Genomic DNA, 15,748 nt, shown 5'->3' on the forward strand with positions numbered 1-15,748 from the left:
TCTTCACAGAAAGTTGTCCGTAAGGATCTAATGATCTCTGTGGCATGGATTTCCCATTTCCGATGTCAGATCTTGTCAGGCATCCATTCCCTGAAGCAGTGGGAATTAAGCTAAGTGAACATAAGAATTTTGATGAACGTCATCGATTTGAACAGCTAGCTCAGTTTCTCCCTCTGTACTTGCGACCTATTTGGCTGGACTTTTCCAGCATATTTTTAAACTTTGATTTTGCATATTATTTTCTTAGTTTAGTTTAGTCTAGTTTTGTTTAGTTTAGTTTAGAGATACAGTGCGGAAACAGGCCCTTCAGCCCACTGAGTCCGCACCGACCAGCGATCCCCGCACATTAATACAAGCCCACACGTGCTAAGGACAATTTACACTTATACCACAAATCCAATTGACCTACAAACCTGCAGAAACATAGAAACATAGAAAATAGGTGCAGGAGTAGGCCATTCAGCCCTTCGAGCCTGCACCGCCATTCAATATGATCATGGCTGATCTTCCAACTCAGTATCCTGTACCTGCCTTCTCTCCATACCCCCTTAATACCTTTAGCCACAAGTGCCACATCTAACTCCCTCTTAAATATAGCCAATGAACTGGCCTCAACTACCTTCTGTGGCAGAGAATTCCAGAGATTCACCACTCTCTGTGTGAAAAATGTTTTTCTCGTCTTGGTCCTAAATGATTTCCCCCTTATCCTTAAACTGTGACCCCTTGTTCTGAATTTCTTTGTACGTCTTTGGAGTGTGGGAGGAAACTGAAGATCTCGGAGAAAACCCCACGGGGTCCCAGGGAGAACGTACAAACTCCGTACAAATGATTTCTGTTTTATCTCCTACAATCTCCTACAATCATGTTTTTATAAAGTGCATTTTTAAAGACATAAGCATTTCTCCATTTAGTCCATTCTCAGTCCTTTCAGGTACATCATATGTTTTTTTTTCCAGAAAGCTTTTCACACCAGTCAGTAGTTCTTAGCTCCAAGCCTCTTGCTCAAGGTACCTTTCCTGAAGGTACACTTTCCAGCACACTGTTTTTTTGTTGCAAAGAGCATCATCCGTTTCAAATGGTTGTTAGTGCAGGAGAGCTGAGAAAGAAAATGCTACGAGAATGTTTCCCAAATGACTTTGCCAGAATGTGGTCTCTGAATTTCTATTTCAAGGTGACATTGTCAGCCATACTGAGAGAGGTGTTAAACAAAACAGTAAAAATTACACTGATATTGTTACCTGTGCTACACTAATCCGTGTCTTCTTCTTGCAGCACATTGTTAATAGAGCGTAAATTAAAATATGATTCTTTTAAATAGCATTAGCAGTATGATCAAAGCACTGATTGTATTAAGGCTCTGGTATCTTAGCAACATGAACATTGAATGCACAAGTTCCACTGAAAAATTCCAGGGGAAAACTCGGCACTATTGTCAATGCTTTGATTGATGATACATGTCCCAAATTTCCCAGTGGCTTCGAGGACTCAGTCTCCTTGAAACTTTAAAGCATAGATTTCAATAAAGGATTTTTCTAGTACGGCAACCTAGATGTAACCCTGCCATATATCACCATTGGAGAGAGATTTTGGAAATATTATGGTGGCTGGAATAGACACTGCTGGAAAACCGCAAGTGTGTTACACGATGAGCGAGCGTTCATTTAACCGGGAACGCACATAACTTTCATGTTAATTTCTCCTTATTCTTATCAGTGTAGTTTGCTGGTGCTAGCTATTGTTTGTTGCCTTGTGCAGATATTCACAATATCCCATCTCATCTGTGGCTATCACCATTTGAAGGTGGTTTGCACAGGTTCCACCTCTCCAAGGGTGATTCTCATTGCTTCCAGCCGATGGGAGAAGACATTGCACTCTGTGGAAACTTGGCAGAATACTAGAAATAGTGGGCACCCTGGCCTTCAGATGCACATAGACATAGATGCACAACACAGAACAGTGCAGCACAGGAACAAGGCTCTTCAGCCCACAGTGTCTATGACCAACATGATGCCAAGTTAAACTAAGCTCTTCTGCCTGCACATGATCCTTGATTTCCTGTACATCTGTGTGCCTATCTAAAAGCCTCATAAATGACACTATCGTACATGCTTTCACCACCAACCCTGCCAGCATGTTCCAGGCACCCACCACTCTGTGTAAAGAAAAACTCGCTTAGCACATCGCCTTTAAACTTTGTCCCACTCACCTTAAAGCTATGCCCTCTAGTCTTTGTGTTCAAGAAGGAACTGCAGATGCTGGAAATTCGAAGGTACACAAAAATGCTGGAGAAACTCAGCGGGTGCAGCAGCATCTGTGGAGCGAAGGGTCCTGGGTCTCCTCCATTGCCAGAGTGAGCAACACCGGAAATTGGAGGAACAGCACCTCATATTTCGCTTGGGGAGTCTGCATCCTGCGGGCATGAACATTGAATTCTCCCAATTTTGTTAGCCCTTGCTGTCTCCTTCCCTTTCTCAGCCCTCGGGTTGTCTCCTCCCATCCCCCAGCCCTCGGGCTCCTCCTCCTCCTTTTTCCTTCCTTCTCCCCACCACCCCCTATCAGTCTGAAGAAGGGTTTCGGCCCGAAACGTTACCTATTTCCTTCGCTCCATAGAGGCTGCTGCTGCACCCGCTGAGTTTCTCCAGTATTTTTGTGTACCCTCTAGTTTTTGTCATTTCCACTCGGGGGGGAAGGGTTTCAATTATTCTACCATTTCTATGCCTCTCATAATATTATATACTTTCACCAGATCGACCAGGTCTCTCCCTCAGCCTCTGATGATTCAGAGAAAACAGTCCAAGTTTGTCTAATCTTTCCTTGTAACTAATACCCCCTAATATATGCAGCATTCTGGTTAACCTTTTATGCATACTGTCCAAAGCCACTGCATCCTTCATGAGCGGGGCAACCAGAACTGCACAGAATACTCCAAATGTGGCTGAACCAAAGTCCTATAAAGCTGCAACATGACTCCCTGACTCTCATACTCATTGCCTGAACTGATAAAGGCAAGTATACCATACTCCTAAAAGGCTACAAAGTGCTGGAGTAACTCAGTGGGTCAGGCAGCATCTCCGGAGAATAGGGATAGGTGATGTTTTAGGCTGGGAACGTGAGGAGGGCACTGACACGGGTGAACACAAGAAAAGCTGCAGGCCCCGATGGCATCCCGGGGCGAGTACTCAAGTCCTGTGCTACGCAGCTAGCTCCAGTGCTCACTACATTATTCAACCTCTCCCTGGACAAGTCCGTGGTCCCTGCCTGCTTCAAAAAATCCATCATCGTACCGGTACCAAAAAATGCCTCCCCAGCCTGCCTGAATGACTACCGTCCGGTGGCCCTTACCTCGGTAGTCATGAAATGCTTTGAGAGGCTGGTGAAGAATCACATCTGCGCCTTCCTCCCTCGGAACATGGACCCGTTGCAGTTTGCATACCGTCCGAACAGGTCCACGGACGATGCGGTCTCCCAGGTCTTGCACACCGCTCTCTCCCATCTGGACAGCCAGAAGGGGGGCTACGTGAGGATGCTGTTCATAGACTACAGTTCAGCCTTCAACACGATAGTCCCCACCAGACTGGCCGGGAAGCTACTGGAATTGGGGCTCAACACCTCCCTGTGTGCCTGGGTCCTGGACTTTCTCACCGCCAGGCCCCAGGTAGTCAAGATGGGAGGGAATACATCGGAGTCCCTCACCCTGAGCACAGGATCGCCCCAGGGTTGCGTCCTCAGCCCCCTATTGTACTCTCTGTACACACATGACTGTGTGGCTAGGTTCAGCTCCAATTCAATAATTAAGTTTGCTGATGACACTGTGGTGGTGGGCCTGATCTCAGACAATGATGAGAGGGCCTACCGGGAGGAGGTGGCTGATCTAGCACTCTGGTGCCAGGGAACAGCCTCCTCTTGAACATCAAAAAAACGAAGGAGCTGATCATGGACTTTCAGTCATCCGAGGACGTACACTCCATTGAGTATAAATGGGGATCCTGTGGATAGGGTGAACTGTTTTAAATATCTGGGAGTCCACATCTCTGAGGATATGACATGGTCATCACACGCCTCAGCACTGGTGAGTAAGGCAAGGCAGCGCCTTTACCACCTCGGGCAATTGAGGAAATTCAGAGTGTCTCCTAGGATCCTCCAGTGCTTCTACGCAGCGGCGGTGGAAAGCATCTTGTCCGGGAACATTACCATCTGGTTTGGGAATTGCTCTGCCAAGGACAAGAAGGCTCTGCAGAGAGTAGTGCGTTCGGCCGAACGCACTATGGGAACTTCACTCACCCCCCTGCAGGAACTATACAACAAGAGGTGCAACTCCAGAGCAAATAAAATCATGAGAGACCTCTTCCACCCCTGCAACAGACTGTTCCAGCCGCTGCGGTCAGGCAAACGCCTCCGTTGCCATGCAGTGAGAACGGAGAGGTTGAGAAGGAGTTTCTTCCCAGAGGCAATTCGGACTGTAAACGCCTTTCTCACCAGGGACTAACTGTACAGAACGTTTTTCCTTCTATTATTTATTACGTAAAATAATATGTGTGATTGTGTTTAGAATTTGTTTGGTTGTTTTGTTGTTCCGCGAGCATTGCCACTTTCATTTCACTGCACATCTCGTATGTGTATGTGACAAATAAACTTGACTTGACTTGACTTGACTTGACTTTCTTCACATCCTACGTCTTTATCACCCTATCTAGCTGTGTTGCACCTATCAGTGAGCAATGGGTTTAGACACCAAGATCCCTCTGTATTTCAAGGGATCATATTTAGGGTCTTGTAATTAACTGTATACTTTCTTCTTACATTTAACCTCCCAAAGTACAACACCTCTAGGATCTAGGAGTGCAGGTACGTAGTTTCTTGAAGCTGGAGTCGCAGGTAGATTAGGGTGGTCATAAAGGCTTTTGGCACATTGGCCTTCATCAGTCAGAGTATTGAGTAGAGAAGTTGGGAGGTCATGTTGCAGTTATATAAGACATTGGTGAGGCTGCATTTAGAGTATTGTGTTCAGTTCTGCGCTCCATGTTATAGGAGGGATGTTGTGATACTGGAAAGGGTTCAGAGAAGATTTACGAGGATGTTGCCAGGACACAAAGGTCTGAGCTATATGGAGAGGTTGAGTAGGCTGGGACTCTATTCCTTGGAGCGCAGGAGGATGAGGAGTGATCTTATAGAGGTGTATAAAATCATGAGAGGAATAGATCGGGTAGATGCACACAGTCTCTTGCCCAGAGTAAGGGAATCGAGGACCAGATGACATAGGTTTGGGGTGAAGGGGAAAACATTTAATAGGAATGTGAGTGGTAACCTTTTCTCACAGAAGGGGGCGGGTGTATGGAACGAGCTGCAGGAGGAGGTAGTTGAGGCAGGGACTATCACAACATTAAAAAAAACCATTTAAACATGTACAGTACATCGATAGGATAGGCTAAGAAGGATATGGGCCAAATGCTGGTGAGACTAGTGCAGATGGGGCATGTGGGTCGGTGTGGGCAAGTTTGTCTCCATACTGTATGACTATGACTCTATGAACCTTCAACTCTCCTCCTTCAATTTCTCCAAGTGCGATGAACACATGGTGTCAACGAGATCATTGTAACCCAAGTTCACAGGCCTGCTGTTGAATTATTGTTGCACAAGGATTGCCAACAGCAGCTGTTTAGTCAGCAGTTCTTCTGTCATTCATACGGTACACAAGTGGAACCGTACTACCCACTTTGCCAAGCAGTTGAAACTGGACACAAACTTCTGTCTGCAATGCACAAACAAAAATTGGAAACCAGATGTCACCGTTGGCACCAAACAGTCAATGTTCCCAGTCAATAACTTTTAAATTAAGTTTAAAATTCGAATGCATAAATGGACAGTGATGAAAATGAATCCACGAGTTGTACAAGTACTATTCCCTAGTCGACACAAATGCATTCAAAAGTGGTTTCAATTTCAAAGCTACACTGAAGACATTATGAATCGACTGATATGTAATGTTTATCCTATTCTGCATGAAATGATAAGCTCATTGCTTACGATATTAAGAGCAAGATAGAAAGGGAATTGGTAGCAATGCAAAATTGAATGCCAAAATGCTAAAATATTTTTCCAATATTCTGAAAGGAGCATGGTAATCAAGAAAAGTGCTAAGTTGAAATGAACATTTTAAATATGCAAGAGATAGTCCGTGGGCCAAAGGGGTTTACCATGCAACCCCCCCCCCACCCCCTATGACCCTACTTCTTGGGTGTCATTTTGTACATTGGTATCTCTTCTGTCGGAAAAAATGATGTTCCCAAGAAAAAAAACTCATTTGGACTATGTTTTTTAACTCCTTATTTCAATCTATGTTAAAATTGTGTTTTTCCACACTTTGCCCTCTTTCTGGTGGCCCTCTTCCATCATCCTATGTCGACCGGAAAGCAAATCCAGATTTCCGTGTGCAGTGCTGGAAGCGTGATGATGGGGATGAAGCATTCACACAGCGTACAAGAAAAGCGAGTAGTGAGAAAGGTCAAGAGCTTCCAGCTTGGGCTGGATTTGTCTCAGCAACAGGTGAGGTGCCTTCAAATGTGACAGCAATTGACTACTATCCGTTGATCAATCATCCCATTGTCCGGTGGCGCTGTGTTACTGGCTGCCTCCGCCTTCAGTCCCGTATCTTTTTTATTTTTTGTTATGTTTGAAGTATGTTTCTTGGTTTTTTTTTGTTTTTTTAAGTGGGGGGAAGAGTGTAAAGGAAGGGGGAAACCGTCCTTCAGTCGCTTCCTGGAGAGGATGCGACTATTATTCGAGTCGCGTCCTCTCCCCCCCCCCCCCGGGGCCTACCTACTGGATTGGCGCGGCCCTTTCCTGCAGGGACCGACCAGAGCTCCAGCAGTGGCGGCGCAGCGGTGGATACATCGCGGAGCGGGCGATGCCTCACCTGGGATCGCCGTTTGAAGCTCCGGAGTGTTGGGCCTGCTGCATCGACATCGCGGAGCTGTGGTTCGCGGAGCTCCCAACGCGGGCGGCGCTGACCAACATCGCGGAGTCCTGCAACCCTTTGTCGGGGGTCGCCAGCGTGAATCTCCGCCCAGCTCAGCGGGTGAACATCTGGGAAGATCAGCGAGGAGGTTGACTAGACTTTGGTTCCTTCCCTCACAGTCGGGATCTTTGGTGCCACGGTGGGGATGATGTGTCGTGGACTTCTGTGTTTGGTGCTTTTTTTTATTTATTTGTATGACTGTAAGGAAAATAGCATTTCGTTGTCACTTAATTGAGACAATAACAATAAATTGAATCCAATCCAATCCAAATCCAATCATGGAATTTAGTACAGTTAAAGAGTGTTTATGAGCTTCTGAAGAAGCAAGTCGTGACGTTGGCCAAGAATATGTCATTACAACATTCGAGTTGGGAGTTTGCATGAAGGCATATCCTCTCGTGTGGAGTCATCTTGCAAAGTACATAAAACACATTGTATTGATTGGCATATTTCATGTCATTTGCGCATACTTCAAAATGCTTGGAAAGAAAATGGAAGGATCCGGACTTCAAGATGTCCTCATGGAATCGGGACTCATGTCTACTGGTTCTATGAAATGTGTAATGACAGGAAAGAACTATGACAGAAGTCTGCACTCACAGGATGATGGTGGAGTGCTTGGAGAGGCTCCTTCTTGATGAATTCCTGTCTATGGCTGGAAAAGATGCAGGGCTGTCCGGTATACCAGAGTAATCAAAGGGCATCTTTCGAGAGCTAATCCGATCGTCAACAAAGCAGGCACTTGCTGAAGTCATGGTGAATGCAGATCTCAACACATTGATGGAGTCGTATGAGCTTCAAAGCTGGTGTTTGAAAAGGATCGGGAAGACTGCACAATTTTGGTTGTCGTACATGGATTCTGTGTGGATTGCTCTCTCATTGATTAGGTCTGTGAAAGAGAATAACTTTCCGTTGTACTTGCACTGTCTGTTTCTTATGCCCGATCTCTTCTTCACCTTTGGCGGTCATAATTACACCCGCTATCTGACCTACCTTGCTGTGTTCTTGGCAAACATCGAAGAATCACATCCCGGTGCCCTGGCTTTCCTCGAAAGAGGGGCCGTCAGTGTCACTAGGTCGATCATACAAGGAAACCGATGTGCTGTTGACAAAACGATTGAGGAGACGATCATGAAGGATTGCAAATCTCAAGGTGGTGGTAGTGGTGTTGTCCCCTCTGGCATCTTGGAGAATCACGGTGCTTATCAGAGATGGCTTTGAACTTCAGCAGAAAGGGCACACTTTCTCTCTGCAACTCTCAGCCCCGCAGAAATGACTTCTGGTACCAATCGCAGAAGCAAACACAGAGATCAACAACCAACTGAGATAAGGAAAAGTGAGGCATGTGTAAAGAAAGCCATTGATGCTGTAAAGAGCTTCCTGAATCCTTTTGATGTAGAGGACAAGACTGAGTTGTATGTACTCTCTTCTGGTGCACGTGTCCCGGCTGAAGTTGAGAAAGATGGCATAAAGGTACTTACCACAGGGAAAGAACAGAAAGAGAAGTTCATCAGAGAGTGACTTGAGAAAAAGACAGCATTCTCCGAACCCATCAAGAATCTGAAGCTCGACTTCCGGTGGCGTCATGGAGTATTAAGGCGCGGCATTGAGCTTCTCCCCCGTAAAAAATTGTAAAAAGCCGTTTTAAGTCAGCACCGATTTCAATAAAACTCACCGGAGTCGCCTGGTGTTGTGTAAGGGTGATATCATTAGAAGGTGACGTGAAAATCGGGGAGATTAATGGTGAAATCGGGAGTTTAAATGAGTTTAAATGAGCAGAGATAATCGTTCAAGGGCGCCAGAGAAAAATACTATCAGCCTTCAGCTCGAGAAAGTATTGGATACTCTGCAAACGACAGAAGAAGGTTCAGAAGAAGAAGAATCTTACAGCCAAGGGTCTCTGCTTGAACTGGCAACAAAAGGAGACAAGAAGGAGAAGGAGGTAAAGCAAATGCTTTTAGATATGACTGCTACAATCAACATTACACTGGAGAAGATGCAAAGTATGGAGTCTCATATGGAGAGTAACAAGCAGAGTATGGAGACTAGCATGGAGAGAATTTCTAAAAAAAATTGATAATACTTGCAGTGAGTTAAAAGAACTGAAAAAGCAGTATAAGGAATTCGATAAGAGATTAAAATCAGAGTGTGTCAGAATTGAAAATGATTACAACAAGAAATTTAAAGGTGTAAAGGATGATATCAGAAAGCTGGATGAAATAATGGAAGAGATGGAGAATGAGATAAACGTGATTGTCTCAGAAATAAAGAGATTGAAAAACTTGGAAGAATGACTGATAAATGTCTGGATCTGGAAGCAAGAACTCGAAGATATAACCTGAGGATTCTCGGAGTGGAGGAAGGACGAGAGGGACATGAATCTCAAGCATGTACTTTCGTTACTGATTTACTCAAAGATGTCTTTGAACTGTCGGAAGAACCAAGAATAGACGTCGCTCACCGAGTTGGGTATGTTGCAAGAGGAACAAATTATTCAAGACAGATAATTGTGAAATTCCGTGACATCTCTTCAGTGGAATTTATATTGAAAAAGATCACTCATGGGAAGAAGCTGACATACCGTGGGGATAATGTGCGAATATTTCGCGATTACTCTCCCGAGGTAGTCCAGAAAATGAGATTGTTTACACCGGCAAGACACACTTTGAGGGATGTCCCGGGAGTAAGATATGGAATTTACTTTCCCGGAAAAATGAAGGTATCTTATAACGGCGTTGAACGCTCATTTGCAGATCCCGGAAAAGCTTTAAAGTATGCAGAGGATATCGTTAAGAAAACATCGGGGCAAGCTGCCGACAAGGAAGAAGATTGAACTTTTTACAGTTTTGAACTGATTAAAATGGCCGAGCTACCCAGACAATTATAAAGCTTATCTCGTTGGAATGTGTTATTCAGAGAGCTTGGTTGTATTCAACCTTGGATGAAAAGCTCAAAGTTTAACCCCTTGGCACCTGCTTGTATGGTAGTTAACCCTTTGGTACCGGCTTGTATGATGTATGGTAGTTATAGAATGGGATATTATGTAAGAATCCTGGGTATATATGGGAAAGTTTAGATTAGATTAAGATTGGATAAATTGGAAGGACATATATACTTATATAATCGTGTATATGTTGTGTTCTGTATTTGTTTTGGTTTTTTTTTACTCCTTATGTCTCTTCCTGATAATTTTTTATTTTTATTTTTTCTCTCAGCTTTCACTGGCGCTGGTAAAAAAATTCATGAGATAACGACCCCTTATTTATTTAATTTATACTCCCATGCTTTTAAAGAAAACAAACTTCCTGAAACACTAACAGAATCAACTATTACGCTTATTCCAAAAAAAGGTAAAGATTTAGAAGATCCGGGCTCGTACAGAGCTATATCACTTTTAAATACAGATCAGAAAATTTTAGCAAAGATTTTAGCAAGAAGATTAAGCAAATATATTAGTAAATTGATAAACCCTGATCAAACGGGGTTTATACCCAAAAGATACTCATTTAATAATCTGAGACGCCTGTTTAATATAATGTACTCGCATAAAGTAGAGGAAGAAGATATATCAATTATTTCTTTGGATGCAGAGAAAGCATTTGATCAGGTAGAGTGGCAATACTTATATAAAGTACTGCAGAAATTTAATATGGGAGAGAATTTTATAACATGGGTAAAATTATTATATGATAAACCGATGGCAAGAATTTTAACTAATAACATGTTATCTCAAAAATTTCAACTATCAAGGGGTAATAGGCAGGGATGTGCATTATCACCCCTGCTATTTGCCCTTATGATAGAACCCCTGGCTGAAAGTATAAGAATTCATCCGAATATTCAGGGCTATAATCCCAGGGACTCAAAGAATAAAATCTCATTATATGCAGATGATATACTTTTATATATTACAAAGTCACAAACGAGCATACCAAATTTATTAAACTTAATAGAGGAATTTGGGTCTTTTTTTGGATATAGAATAAACTGGAATAAAAGTGAAATCATGACATTAAAACCTCAAGAACCTACACACTTTTTGAAGTTCCCCTTTAAAATCGCAACAGAAAAATTTAAATATTTGGGTATTCAGATTACTAGAAAATATAAAGCATTATTCAACGCTAATTTCATACCTTTATTAAATAAACTTAATATGCTGATTAAATTTTGGAAAACACTTCCCTTATCATTATTAGGTAGAATAAATGCAATAAAAATGATCTTCCTACCACAATTACTATACCTATTTCAGTCTAAACCGGAATATATACCAAAATATTTAAAAAAAAAATTAGACTCTAATATTATATTTGGGACTATAGATCACATAGAATCACAAAAAAACACTTATGTAAACCAAAAGAGGTCGGGGGACTTTCACTTCCGAATTTTCTGTATTACTAGGCCAAGAGCAGACCGTTGGGTCTGTTCCCCCAACATGCGGTTGGGGGGGGGGGGGGGGGGGGGGGCTAAGGGAGCGCATGCAGTATCACACACACTAATTATCCCCCCCCCCTGCACTCACGCTAATAATACCCAGGAGACATTTTGAATTTTATAGTAAAGCTCGACCAATTTGCTCCTTACTAGTAACCCCATTTAAGAACCACCCAAATCGGATCTACTGACTAAAAAACAATAGCCCCATTTTTGCGGAGTCACATAATACTACTAGATATTGAAAAAGATAAAAAAGGGGGGGGGGGGGGGGGGTTAGAGAGTGAGGGGGCCAGAAAATGTAGATAGACTGGGAGAAGGGGCTCAAGAACAAGAGGACTGGAGAAAGAAAGAGAGAGACAGTATCCAACACCGGAAAGACTAACGAGAGAATACTTAGAAAGGGAAGAGCTCAAATTTTACAATCAAAAGCAATAGGGGTGAAACAGATCGCTGAAAAAATGGAGGGGAATAAAAGGGGAGGGGAGAGGATAGAGACCCTTATTTATTTAATTTATACTCTCATGCTTTTTGAGAAAACAAACTACCTGAAACACTAACAGAATCAACTATTACGAGGGGGAGGAAAAGATAAAGATTTAGAAGATCCGGGCTCGTACAGAGCCATCTCACTTTTAAATACAGATCAGAGAAAAGGGGAGCAAGAGAGGGGGGAAGATTAAGCAAAAATATTAGTAGGGGATAAAAGGGGGGAAACGGGGTGTACCCAAAAGATACTCATTTAAGGGGGAGGGAGGGGGGGGGTTTAATAGGGGGAGGGCATAAAGAGAGGAAGAAGATATATCAATTATTTCTTTGGATGCAGAGGAAGGGGGGTTAGAGGGGCAATAGGGGAAAGGACTGCAGAAATTAAATAGAGGGAGGGAGATTTTAGAACATGGGTAAAATTATTAGCGGATAAACTGATGGAAAGAATTTTAACTACTAAACATGTAAGGGGGAGAGGAGAATGGGTGGGGGATCATGGGAGGTGGTTGGCAGAGGAGAGGATAACTAGGGGAAATAGGAGGGGGGAATGTGCATTATCACCCCTGGGATTTGCCCTTATGATAGAAGAGGGGGGAAAGTATAAGAATTCATCCGAATATTTCAGGGCTATAATACCAGGGAGGGGGAATAAAAGGAGAGGATGCAGAGGGATACTTTTATATATTACAAAGTCACAAACGAGCAGAGGAATTTAGGAGGGAGGAGGGGATTTGGGAGAGGGAGGGAGGGAAACTGGAATAAAAGGGGGAAATAGGGGGGGAGAGAGAGGGAGAGGGAGAGGGGAGGGGAGGGGGGAGAGGAGAGGGGGGGGGAGAGGAGGGGGGGGGAAGGAGGGGGGGAGGGGAGGGGAGGAGAAGAGAGGAGAGAAGGGGAGAGGAGAGGGGGGGGGAGGGTAGGAGGGGAGAGGAGAGGAGGGGGAGAGGAGAGGAGAGGGAGGAGAGAGGAGGAGGGGGAGGAGGGGGAGGGAGAGGGGGGGAGAGGAGGGGAGAGGAGGGGAGAGGAAGAGGAGGGGGAGGGAGAGGGGAGAGAGGAGGGGGAGGGTGGAGGGGGGGAGAGGGAGGGGGGGAGGAGGAGGGAGGGGTGTGGAGGTGAGGGGGAGGAGGGGAGGGAGGGGGGGGGGGGGGGGGGGAGGGGGGAGGGGGGGAGGGAGGGAGGGGGGGGAGAAAGGGGGGAGGGAGCGGCGGGAGAGGGGAAGGGGGAGAAATCGGGGGGGAGGGAGAGAGGGAAGGAGAAAGGGAGAGAGGAGGAGGTGGAGAGAGGAGGGAAGGTGGGAGGAGGAGGAGAGGAGAGGGGAGGGGAGGGGGGGAGGGGGAGGGGAGAGGAGGGGGGAGAGGAGGGGGGGAGAGGAGGGGAGGGGGGAGGGGGGGGAGAGGGGAGAGGGGGGAGGGGAGGGGGGGGGGGAGGAGGCGGGAGAGAGGGGGGGAGAGGAGGGGGGAGGGGGGGGGAGGGGAGGAGAGGAGGGGGGAGGAGAGGGGGGGAGGGAAGGCGAGGGAGGGGAGGGGGGGGGAGAAGAAGGGGGGGGGAGAGGGGGGGGAGGAGGGAGGAGGGAGGAGAGGAGAGAGGAGGAGGGGAGGAGAGAGGGGGAGGAGGAGGAGGGGGAGGAGGAGGGGGGGGGAGGAGAGGGAGGGGGGGAGAGAGGGAGGGGGGGGGAGGAGGAGGGGAGGGGAGGGGAGAGGGGGGAGAGGAGGGGGAGGAGGAGGGGGGAGGGGGGGGATGGGAGGGAGGGGGGAGAGAGGGGGGAGAGGAGGGGGAGGAGGGGGGGGAGAGGAGGGGGGGAGGAGAGGGGGGGGGGGGAGGGGGGAGGAGAGGGGGGAGAGGGGGGGGGAGAGGGGGGGAGAGGGAGGGGGGGGGGGAGGAGAGGGGGGGAGGGAGGGGGGGGGGAGGGAGGGGAGGAGGAGAGGGGGGGAGAGGAGAGGAGAGGGGGAGAGGAGGGGGGGGGGGGGGCCGGTGGTGGCCCACGGACTGAGATATTTGCTAACCTTTTGCTGCATCAAGGCTTACAGCGATTGAGTACCTGCAGATATAAGATTGTGAATATCCTGGTGAATTTAATGGTTAGATATCATATAATTATATCGACTTTATCCTGTGCCAATGTTTCATTGCGGACCTTAAATAGGATACCGGAATGAGAAAACATCCAGAGGAGCAGGCTAACTCAGATAGGAATTTCCTGGTTTCCATATTTAAAGTTTCAAGATAAGTAATAGCTTTTAAACGTACTGAATATAACACAATGTGCTTTCAGCCAGTATGGATTCAGATAAGCTCACTGAGTGAAAGTCCAGCCATAATTTAGGAGAAATATATTGTCATCATAACAATTTTACAAGCTGTACATTTTCCACCTGGTGCTGTTTCTCCATTTATGCTTAAGATTCCTGTATGTTCATCTGTGTATATTTCTAGTATAGGTATAAATGCATTTATTCCAAACAGGAGGATAGATGATCTTAGTTATCGTGCTTTAAACTAGAGGGCTTTAGGGCGGCACAGTGGCGCCGCAGTAGAGTTGCTGCCTTACAGCGCATGCAGCTCCGGAGACCCGGGTTCGATCCTAACTACGGGTGCTGTCTGTACAGAGTTTGTATGTTCTCCCCGTGACTGCGTGGGTTTTCTCCGAGATCTTCGGGTTCCCTCCCACACGCCCAAGTCATGCAGGTATGTAGGTTAATTGGCTTGGTGTATGTGTAAATTGTCCCTAGTGTGTATAGGATAGTGTTACTGTGCGGGGATTACTGGTCGGCGCAGACTCGGTGGGCAAAGGCGCCTGTTTCCGCGCTGTATATAACCTAACCTAACCTAACCTAACCTAAATGTTGCAATTAGAATGGTGTCAACTGGAGAATTCCATGCCAAGTTGTTGAAGGGGGTTGCTGATTTGAAACAAGACTTTGATGCTGTTGCTTCACCCCCCCTCCCCGTGGCCATAATTTCCGAGATTTGGATCTCTCTTTCTGCCTGTCAACATAGAAAAAGTGATACTTTTATTTAATCTTCCAATGCTGACTGAAAAATGTGATGGTGATTATTGTATTCCTTATTTTCATTTAAGAAATAGAGGAGTATTTTGCTGTCTGATAAAAAACGTCACCCATTCCTTCTATCCAGAGATGCTGCCTGTCCTGCTGAGTTACCCCAGCATTTTGTGTCTATCTTTAGTATTTTGCCAAAATCAGATCCTTTGAAAGGGTGTGAGTGAAGTTGAGGGAAGAGGGGTTCGTAACCTTACAGAAATGTTGCTGCTTTCAAATGATAAATTAGGTCCAATAATGAAACAGATAAAATCATGTCCAACTTTGCTTTTGAAGTTTATTACTGCATATTGGAGATTATGGCTGGACAGGATCCTTCACGTTTCCCAGATTCCATTTGGCTGGTTGTAGAGTACTTATTTTCAGGTAACAGTGTGGGAATTAATTAGTCATCAAAAGGTTAATGCTGCAAGGATTGATCAACTGCAGAAATATGTGGCAGCAAAAAATGGAACTGGATGAGATAACTTACCTTTGCTGGAAAACTAATTTTAGCGTTCCTTTTGTCAATTTCTACTCTGGGGGTTATATCAGATAAAGATAATTGTATTCATTCATCCCACTGCAGGAGCTGGAGATAGATCCCTTTTGTCAATTTCTACTCTGGGGGTTATATCAGATAAAGATAATTGTATTCATTCATCCCACTGCAGGAGCTGGAGATAGATCCCAGATAGTAAATGGTATTGCACTTTTCACTTTCAGGGATAATCACTGCCACAGAAATCAAGAAATAATGGTCTGCTGT

The sequence above is a fragment of the Leucoraja erinacea genome, chromosome 6 (assembly GCF_028641065.1).
Source record: "Leucoraja erinacea ecotype New England chromosome 6, Leri_hhj_1, whole genome shotgun sequence".
Classification (NCBI taxonomy): Eukaryota; Metazoa; Chordata; class Chondrichthyes; order Rajiformes; family Rajidae; genus Leucoraja; species Leucoraja erinaceus.